Consider the following 9256-nt stretch of genomic DNA (forward strand, 5'->3'; position numbering starts at 1 on the left):
ATATCAATATTACTGGACACTTATTAAAAAGGACTCAAAGGTGAACTAACAAATAATGTTTAACTAAACTGAAGATTATATAAACAATTAGATAAAGAGGAGGAAAGTGGTTATGCTGTTCCTAGAAAATCTATCACATCTCTATTGTCTGTCCGTCCGTCCGTCCATCCATCCATCCATCCATCCATCCATCCATCCATCCATCCATCCATCTATCTATCTATCTATCTATCTATCTATCTATCTATCTATCTATCTATCTATCTATCTATCATCTATCATCTCTTGTTTTTAATGAAGGTAGTCATGTTTCCTGATTACACACTGAATTACAACCGAACATTTTTATTGTCTAAGAACATGTTTTTGGTGCCCAGAGCCATGTTTTGAGATAAAGAAAATAATGAGTATTTATTAATTAATTAACTTTTTTTAAAGTAAAAAGATAGTTCTAGAAGTATCAGAACCTTTCCTCCCAAGGAAAGACAAAGTTTAAATCCCCAAGTTGTAGCAGTAAGAGTTGTTGGGATAAAATACAACAAAAGGTAAGGAAGTGCTTAGAGGAAAACAATAACGGAAATCCCAATTGGAACAAGTACATTTGAGTAATATATTAACTGAGTTTTTGTATGATGTTATATAACAGATTGGCATAATGACTTCTCCACACCTGTGCAAGAAGATTGGCAACAAAAGTTCACTGGGCTGAAAAGTTTGTAGACCAATTGTTCTTCTCAACCAACTTAGGACCAGCTTCTTTTGCAATGTTTGTTTATTCTGTAATGGTTGCCAACCGAGGAACTGTGTAGTGTCCTTGGAAGATTTAATTTCAAGGAAGCCAAAATAAACAAATGGGCACTCCTCACTTTGCTCTTACATTTTACTACAGCAGAAACAACAGCAGGTTATTTTACATCTCCTGTGAAGTTCAATTTATCCTCCCCCAACTCTTTCTTTCTTTCTTTCTTTCTTTCTCCTTTTTTGGTAAAATTGGTTCTGGGACCTTATTCCTGCTAGCAGCCTTTTTATTTTTGGTTCAATCATTCATTGGCTTTCCTCTTTTTTTTTTTGTGCTCCAGTGGGTGTCAGGATTGTCCATCAGTAACTATTTCTTTGTAATGGTTTCTTTGAAATTATAAATATTGCAAGGAGTTTAGGATCTGAGCTGCAGCTAGAACCAGATCTTATTCTGTCTTTCTTTGATGAGTTTCTCAATTTGTTCACAGAGCATATGGCCAACTTGATTTTTATATTGTCCAACCGATGTTGTCGAGGTATTTGTTACAAATATTGTGTTTTCTTGGCAATGCTCCATGAACCTGTTTCCTACTTTATTTTACACATGGGGGCCAAATTTTCCTTGTATTCCAGATGTTACTTTGTTTCTATCTTTAGCATACCAGTGTCCAAAATTAGTATGGTATTTTTGCAGGGGGGGGATGGGGGGTTGTCATCTAATTATTGAATATCATCATAGAATTGTTCAACATACTTCCTCTGCATCTGTGCTAGGAGCACAGGTATTCGGCAGATTCTGACCAGTTCTAGAGAACCGGTAGCCGGTAGTTTGGAGAACCAGCAAATACCACCTCTGACTGGCTCCACCACTATCCATTCTCTGCCTACCGAGTCCCAGCTGTTTGGGAGGAAATGGGGATTTTAGAGTATCCTTCCCGGGCCATGCCCACCAAGCCACACCCACAAGCCATGCCCACAAAATCAGTAATTCTATGAGAATAGACTTGAATCACTATAATATAGATTGGTTTGCCTTGGATTTGAATCGAGATCATGCTATCTTTTTGAGATTGTATCTCTTCCCTGATTGTGATTTTATTTAATAATAATAATGAACTCCTCCATTTCTTGTCTGCCTTTCTTGACAACATTTGATGCTCCTTTGATCTGAAATGACATGTTCTAGTACATTTCTGTTCACTGATTCCCAGAATATGAAAGCTCAGTCTTGATGCTTCTGCTCTGACAACTTCTAATTTTCCCTGATTTATGATTCTGACTTTCTTCATACCAATGAAATGTGTATTTTTGCAGCATCCAACTTTCCTTTTGCCTGAAGTCAGTATGCAGGAGCAAAACATCATTTTTGCTTTTTTGTAGCCACATCAAGCACCAGTGCTGTTGTCATTTGCCCCTGGCTCTTCCCCATTACTTAACTGGATACTTTCAATCTCAGAACTCATTTTCCAATATCATATTGATGGTTATGTTTTACTTGTGAATGTTCAGTTCAGTTTCCTTGGAAGAATGTTGCAACGGGTTGCCAATTCCTTCTCCAAGGAATTGTATTCTGATCTCAGTTATGAGCTTCTCAGCATGTACATTCCCTTCAGGGAATGTACACTATAAGATAAAAATCCATTGAAGGGGAACAGCCCTTTAACCTCCAAATAAGACAGTCCTTCTGCTCAAAATTAGTAGTGTTTAATCTTGGGGCCATATTGATTAAATTGCAGTACAAATCAGAAAGGAAAGTTATATCTCCCTCCTCCATTGGAACTGATAGGAAACCTACTTTAACACCAAAGCAAGTCTTAAGGGTTATATTATTGACATCAAATGCTAAAAACATCTCAATCACTTTTTAAAGCATTTTTTAAATATTATTTTACAGAAATTGTTAAGTGTAACCAGTGGGAAGTATCTGCCAAAGGTCTTGGAGAATGATCGTGAAAACATAGGAAGGTGTATGAAAATTTGAGTTCTTGAAGCATCATTTGTTGAGTATATCTCATATAGTTGGTGTACAAAGGGTCAGAAATTGAAGGGGGGAACCTTCACAAGAAGCTTTGCATGGTATGCAGCTTGTAAGTTTTATTATAGTGTCATGTTTATTACTAAGTTGAATAATTATTTTCACCAAAATTAAGGAAAGTGTTTAAAAGTCTGTTTTAATTAAACGATAAGCAGTTGAGTATCATTGTCTAAAGGTGCACATTGGAAATCCAGTTGAGAAGAAAAGAAAACTCTTGTATATGCAATCTAACAAAAAACAGAAGGAATGTTGCTGTCCAAGTTTCCTGTGACTCATCTAATAGTAGAAATAATCCATCATTAGCATAAATACAGTACATCTAAATATTTATAGTTGTCATAACACTGAACTGCCAGCATGAAACATTTTATTTCATAAACATTTCATTTTTCAGGATTGTGATGTCCTTCCTGGTGCAGCTCAGGCTTCTGTTCTATTAATTCTCAAGAAACCTCAAGAATTCTGGATTTCAGTTTTTGTTTATGCCTATTCTCTGCCAGACAAGAGCTGAGAAGAGGAACAACATGATAAAGAGACAGTAAAGAGTCAGACAGTTATTCAGTTGGGGAAGTAGTAACTCAGTAGTTCAGCCAATACTGTATAGTAACCTTTTGAAATGTAACCACGTAAAATAAGAAGGTTAAGGGACAAGCAGGAAAAAATCTACCCCATATTTCTGGATACAATTCCTTTACCCTCATTTCAGACTGGTTGTAAGTATTTTCATAAACATTTTTCCCCCAAAGTACTTTCTTCTGTGGCCAACTCACTGCTTCTATGCCATGAATAGATTCTCCTAGAAACAGAATGGAGAACCTATGGCACATGAAGCACAGGTGGCACATGGAGCCATATTTTGGTGGCACACCAGCCATCAGCTCCAGTGGACATGTGCTTGCTGGCCAGCTGACTTTTTTGCCCTTCGGAGGGCCAGGGGAGGTTGTTTTTGCCCTCCCCAGGCTTCAGGAAACCCTTCAGAGGATGGTGAGGGCAAAAAATGGTCCCAACAAACCAACCAGAAGTTCATTTCCCAACTTCCATTGGGGCAATTTTTCACCCTCCTCGGCTTCAGGAAAGCCTTTGGAGCCTGGGGAGGGGTCACACACACATGTGCAGGTGGCCAGGGAGATTGAGTGGGCGTGCACACGTAAGTAAAAGGTTCGGCATCTCTGTCCTTGAAGATCCACATCAGTTGGGTTGAAACATAGTACAAGGTCCTGGTGATTTTCTTGGTGCCAAGCAATGTAGTCAAAAACAGCACTTGTAATTCTATATGAAATTCAATAGGAAGCATATGTATAACATGATAATATGTCAGGTGAAATAAATTGACATTAGTAATATTGATATTTTTGTAAAAATATACAGTAACGTCTGCACTGTTTTAGATTATAGTTTGGATTTGCAATTTAATGTTGTTAGATGTGTCACAAATAGATCTTTAAAACTGATCCTGTTTGTTCCTGCAACACAACTCAGCAACAGAAGCACACCTGAGATAATTAACTACAAAAAGATGCTGAAGGAATGGCAGAGAGGAGCTTTGGATAGAATATATCTTGCCAAATGGTCTTTTTATACTGTTTGGCACACTCTGGTGTCTAATTATAGGCTTTTGAGGCCAACAGAGCAATTAGACTTGCTCCTAATTTAAAGACAAAGCTGGGAGGGCACCATCATGTTCATAGCTGCTTTCATGAGTAACCTGTCCTTGTGTGTAACCTAGAAATAATGCATGGGCGCCTAATCAATGGTTTTGAAGTCAACAAAGTTATTAAAGGACACTTAAGAAGTTCTCAAGTGTTGATTTTGGAAATGATAACAGTTGCTCTTTTATAGGTCATTATTTGATCTCATACTTGATATGGTAAAATAATATGCAATGGAAAATTATGAACTGCATCATGAACATTAAAGAATGTATTGTTAATGCTTTATGCTAAGATGCAAACAAAATCAATGTAAAAATGCTTGATTCAATGTCGCTACTGCATTTTCACCATTAAAACAACCATACAAAAAGTAATACCTTTCATTATTTTTGCTCAATTATATCCTATAATCATTTAAACTTATATGTTATGTGGAACTATGAATGGATTTAACATGGACACAATGAAGAGACACAGGAAAAAAGAGAATCCATAGAAAATCTGGATCACTAACATTTATGTATTACTGTTAGCCTAGCAAGCTACTCCAGACAAGAAGTACACCCAGAAGAACTAGCAGTACTTTATTGTAAGGTTGCATTAACAGAACCTTGCAAGTCTAAAAGGATATTTTCCCTCATCACCATTATTGTCCAATAAATTAGGGAAGGTGATTGCTGAACATTTGCCACGTCTATGTTCCTGCTGCTACACTCTTCCGAGGTGGCGCAGTGGTTAAATGCAGCACTGCAAGCTACTTCAGCTGATTGCAGTTCTGCAGTTCGGCTGTTCAAATCTCACCGGCTCAGGGTTGACTCAGCCTTCCATCCTTCCGAGGTGGGTAAAATGAGGACCTGGATTGTTGTTGGGGGCAATATGCTGACTCTGTAAACCGCTTAGAGAGGGCTGAAAGCCCTATGAAGCGGTATATAAGTCTAACTGCTATTGCTATTGCTATTCCTCCTGTCTCTTGAGGTCATTCTCACATACCACAATATAACAACATACCAAATATGTTTCTTCTTACTTGGATTTCTAAATGCTATACATCATAGTAGACCCACAGCTCTACTTCCCGTATAGCAACATTTTCCTTTTGGTTTGGCAAAATATTACACAGAATGGAATGGTTTGGTCAACTGTATTGGTCTCTGATTCAACATGTCTTGGAAAACTTTCAAAGTTTGGGTTGAGGCATCTGGTGACCTCTTTTTTTAGCAGTCTGTCATTTAGGCAAATTAATAGTATTTAGTAACATAAAAAAAGGACTGTCCTATTATAACCCATACACAATTAGGTCTTGCTGTGGCCACACAGAGTTAAAATTTGCTAGAGTTTGGGTAAAAGGCAGGTTACTAGACCAACTTATAGATGCCATAAAGAGTATTTATTAGACCTCTCACTGAAAGCATAGTCTGAGATGCCTTACTGCATGATAAATCCAGAAAATGCAGCATTTAAAGAACACCTGCTTTGGAATAGGAGCAGTTTGGGATATAACAAAAGATTTTTAATTGGATTTAAGATAGCACTTTTTTTCCTGGTTCTTTTTCCAAATAAGTAAAATGTCTCTTAACCCCCTCTAACTTAAAACAGGAAAATTTAGAAAAACTCCAGAGAATGTGTGAAGAGACTATGAACTTGATTTTGTTTCTGACCACAATTCCTGGGCTAAGCATGTGTTTCAAAGCTTTTTGGACCTTGATTCTTAACGTATCTCGATCATAACTTTGCATTTACAATTGCAAAATTGGTGAGTCCTTTTTTAAACAAAAAATTGATTTTGATGGATTGGCCAGATTGTTCCCTACCACATTTCTACATCAATAAACAAATTAATGTACTAGAAAATAATAACAAGTATCAGTAGCAATGTGTTACTAGCACAATATAATGAAGCAAGTGTGCAGCAAACTGTTATACATATATAAAAATATAATTACCGTATTTTTGGAGTATAAGACGCACCCTTTTGTCTCAAAAAAGAGGGTGAAAATCTGGGTGCATCTTATACACTGAATACAGCATTTTGGCCTACCAAAACCCACCCCCTTTGCAAAAGCGGGAAAAAAGTGTCCATTTTTTGTTCATTTTTGGCCCTCCCAGCCCCCAGGAGCACTCTAAGAGCCTCCCAAAGCTCTGTATGCCCTCCTTTTTTTTTTTTTGCAAAAAACAAGGCGTGCAGAGGATTTGGGAGGCCTGAAGAGTGCAATAACTTTTTTTTTATTTACCTCTTCAATATCATGGTGTGTCTTATATTCTGATGAGTCTTATAGTCCAAAAAAATACGATAACCTGAAAAATGTAAAAAACCTAATTCAAACTGAATGTTCTTGATTGTGGTGAATTCTATGAATACCAGCTTTTGTTATCTAAATGATTAGGGAATGCTGTCATTTACAGATGCTAGATCAACACAGGTAAACTTTATATTAGCATAAAGTTACTAGCAATACTTAGTAATACTTAGACTTGGTGCTTCATAGTGCTTTATAGCACTATGTCAACATACAGTCAACATAAATTTTAGTTATTCATCAATTAAGTATTGTTGTATTTGATTTTTTAACTTATTTTGTGATAACATTCAGTTTACTGACAGGAGCATCATGCACCTTTGTTCTTTTTATATTATATAACTTTCATTAAAACTTTTAAGAAAAAGATAACAGCTAATACAAGCTAATAGAAAATAAGAAAGAAAAGTACAAAATTAAAAATTCGAATGATGCAAAAAAGAAAAAAATTAAGGAAAAATAGAAAAGAAAAGAAAAAACCTATATAGAGCTGGCTCCTAAGAGTCTTCATAGCAGTTATATGTACAAATATTTCTCTCTCTCTCTGAGGTTACATCATATTGCTCTACTTTCTATAATTTGTCCTGTCGATTCATCAAAAACCGAAAGTTGCAATTTCATTTTTTTTATTTTTATGCAAAATGTCTATAAGAGATTTCCAGTTAGCAATAAATTTGGATAATGCCTTTTTGCTAATCATAAAAGTTAATTTTGTTTTTAAAAAAATTAAAAAAAATACTTGCTTGCTTTAATGCAAGTGTCAAAACAACCAATGTTGAGATGATATAATTAAACTCCTGAAATTCATTAAAAATTCATCCCAGACAAACTTTCATTTAAGTCAATTTTTTACTATATTTTGGGTAATATTCTACTGTTGAAAATACTTTTAATGCTGTCATTTACCAAAGAATTATGACAAATCATTCTCGTACAAACATTGAATTTTTAAACTAATTGTTTTAGTTCATCCTAGTGTGTGATTATAAAATGGATTGCAAACAAACTTGGTATCCAATGCAAATCCGAAATTTTCTTAAACAATTTAACAAGGGCATATAATCACAGCCAGAAACCAGAGGAGGTCTCAACAGTAGAACAGTAACCCTCTATAGTTGTCAATGACTAGCAGAGTAAATTCTGCATGACTCCTTTACTTTTTACCTCAGGGATAAGCATAAAGAAGGATCCTTCTAATGGCTGCCAAATTCGGGCATCCTTTGTGAAGACTCCTGAAAATCTTAAGGTTTAATTAAGTACATAAGGAAAGTGGTTTGTCTCTGGTAATCTGGATTAGTTACTGTATTTTGAATTTATCAAAATGCAGGCACAACATTATATATTCTTAATTACACTATTAAATTACCATACGGTGATGATAAAATCATATTCTAGGAACGCTTAATATTCCTATTGTGGTGAGGTATTGTACTTGAATGGTGAAGCTCCATTTTTTAAATCCAATTTGGTACTGTAAGGAAATATCATTCCTGTTTTCTATGTGAAACTACCTTAAGGAAATCAGCAGTATTCCAAGACCCACATTTATTCACATCTTTGAAAATAAAATAAAAAGGCATTGTTTCTGTGAGGAAACAGTGGTAGAATACTGATAACCTTTCACATTTCATTGGAAAATCCATAAAGGCAGGACACATAAATGCAGTGCAAGTGATAAGGTGTGTAAAAACATTATTTTTATTATGTAAGATAAGCCTTATTACTTATTACAAACCTTACAAATGTTTTTAAAAACCCCATCAATTTGCTTGAAAATATTCCCTGAAATTAGTAGGAATAAATGGGTATCTGATATATTATTTGTGATGAAAGATTATATGAAAATTTTTTACTGACTGGCTTTCATCCAAGGCCAATTTGGGCAAGATATTGTTGTTGTTTTTGTTGTTAGTTGTGGTTGTGCCGACCCATCACAACCCCATGAACAATGTTCCTCCAGGCCTTCCTGTTCTCTATCATCCTCTGGAGTCTATTTAAGCTCACGCCTATTGCTTCAGTGACTCCATCCAGCCACCTTATTCTCTGTCATCCCCTTTTTCTTTTGCCCTCAATCGTTCCCAGCATTAGATATATTATTGTACTAATTCAAAGGACCAAAACCTGCCAGAGAATCAGCAGTAAAATAAATCTTTTTGCGACTATACTGTGTACTTTCACAGAAAATAAATATAAATTGATGGGTTCTATCACAGCACACTTTTCAGAAGATGCAAACATTTTTAGATAAAAGACACAATATGCCTAATTCTTTTAAAATAATCTCTCTATACTTTAGAGATTTGCTGAAGTAATTGGTTGCAGCACCTTGAAAATGCACACGAAATCATTCTCCAATTGAAGTAATAAAACATACACTGGAAGCATTACTGTAGAGACAGTCATCAAAGCAAGATTTCTTTGCCTGCTCATAAACGCAAACAAGTGGAAATGTTAAGCTGCTGGCTAAGCCTTCTAAGAGACATGGTGGTGAGCAGCTTGCTCACCCTAATATGCTTTGTGGAAAATTTCCCCTT

Source organism: Thamnophis elegans, chromosome 3 (genome assembly GCF_009769535.1).
Source record: "Thamnophis elegans isolate rThaEle1 chromosome 3, rThaEle1.pri, whole genome shotgun sequence".
In the NCBI taxonomy this organism is placed as follows: domain Eukaryota; kingdom Metazoa; phylum Chordata; class Lepidosauria; order Squamata; family Colubridae; genus Thamnophis; species Thamnophis elegans.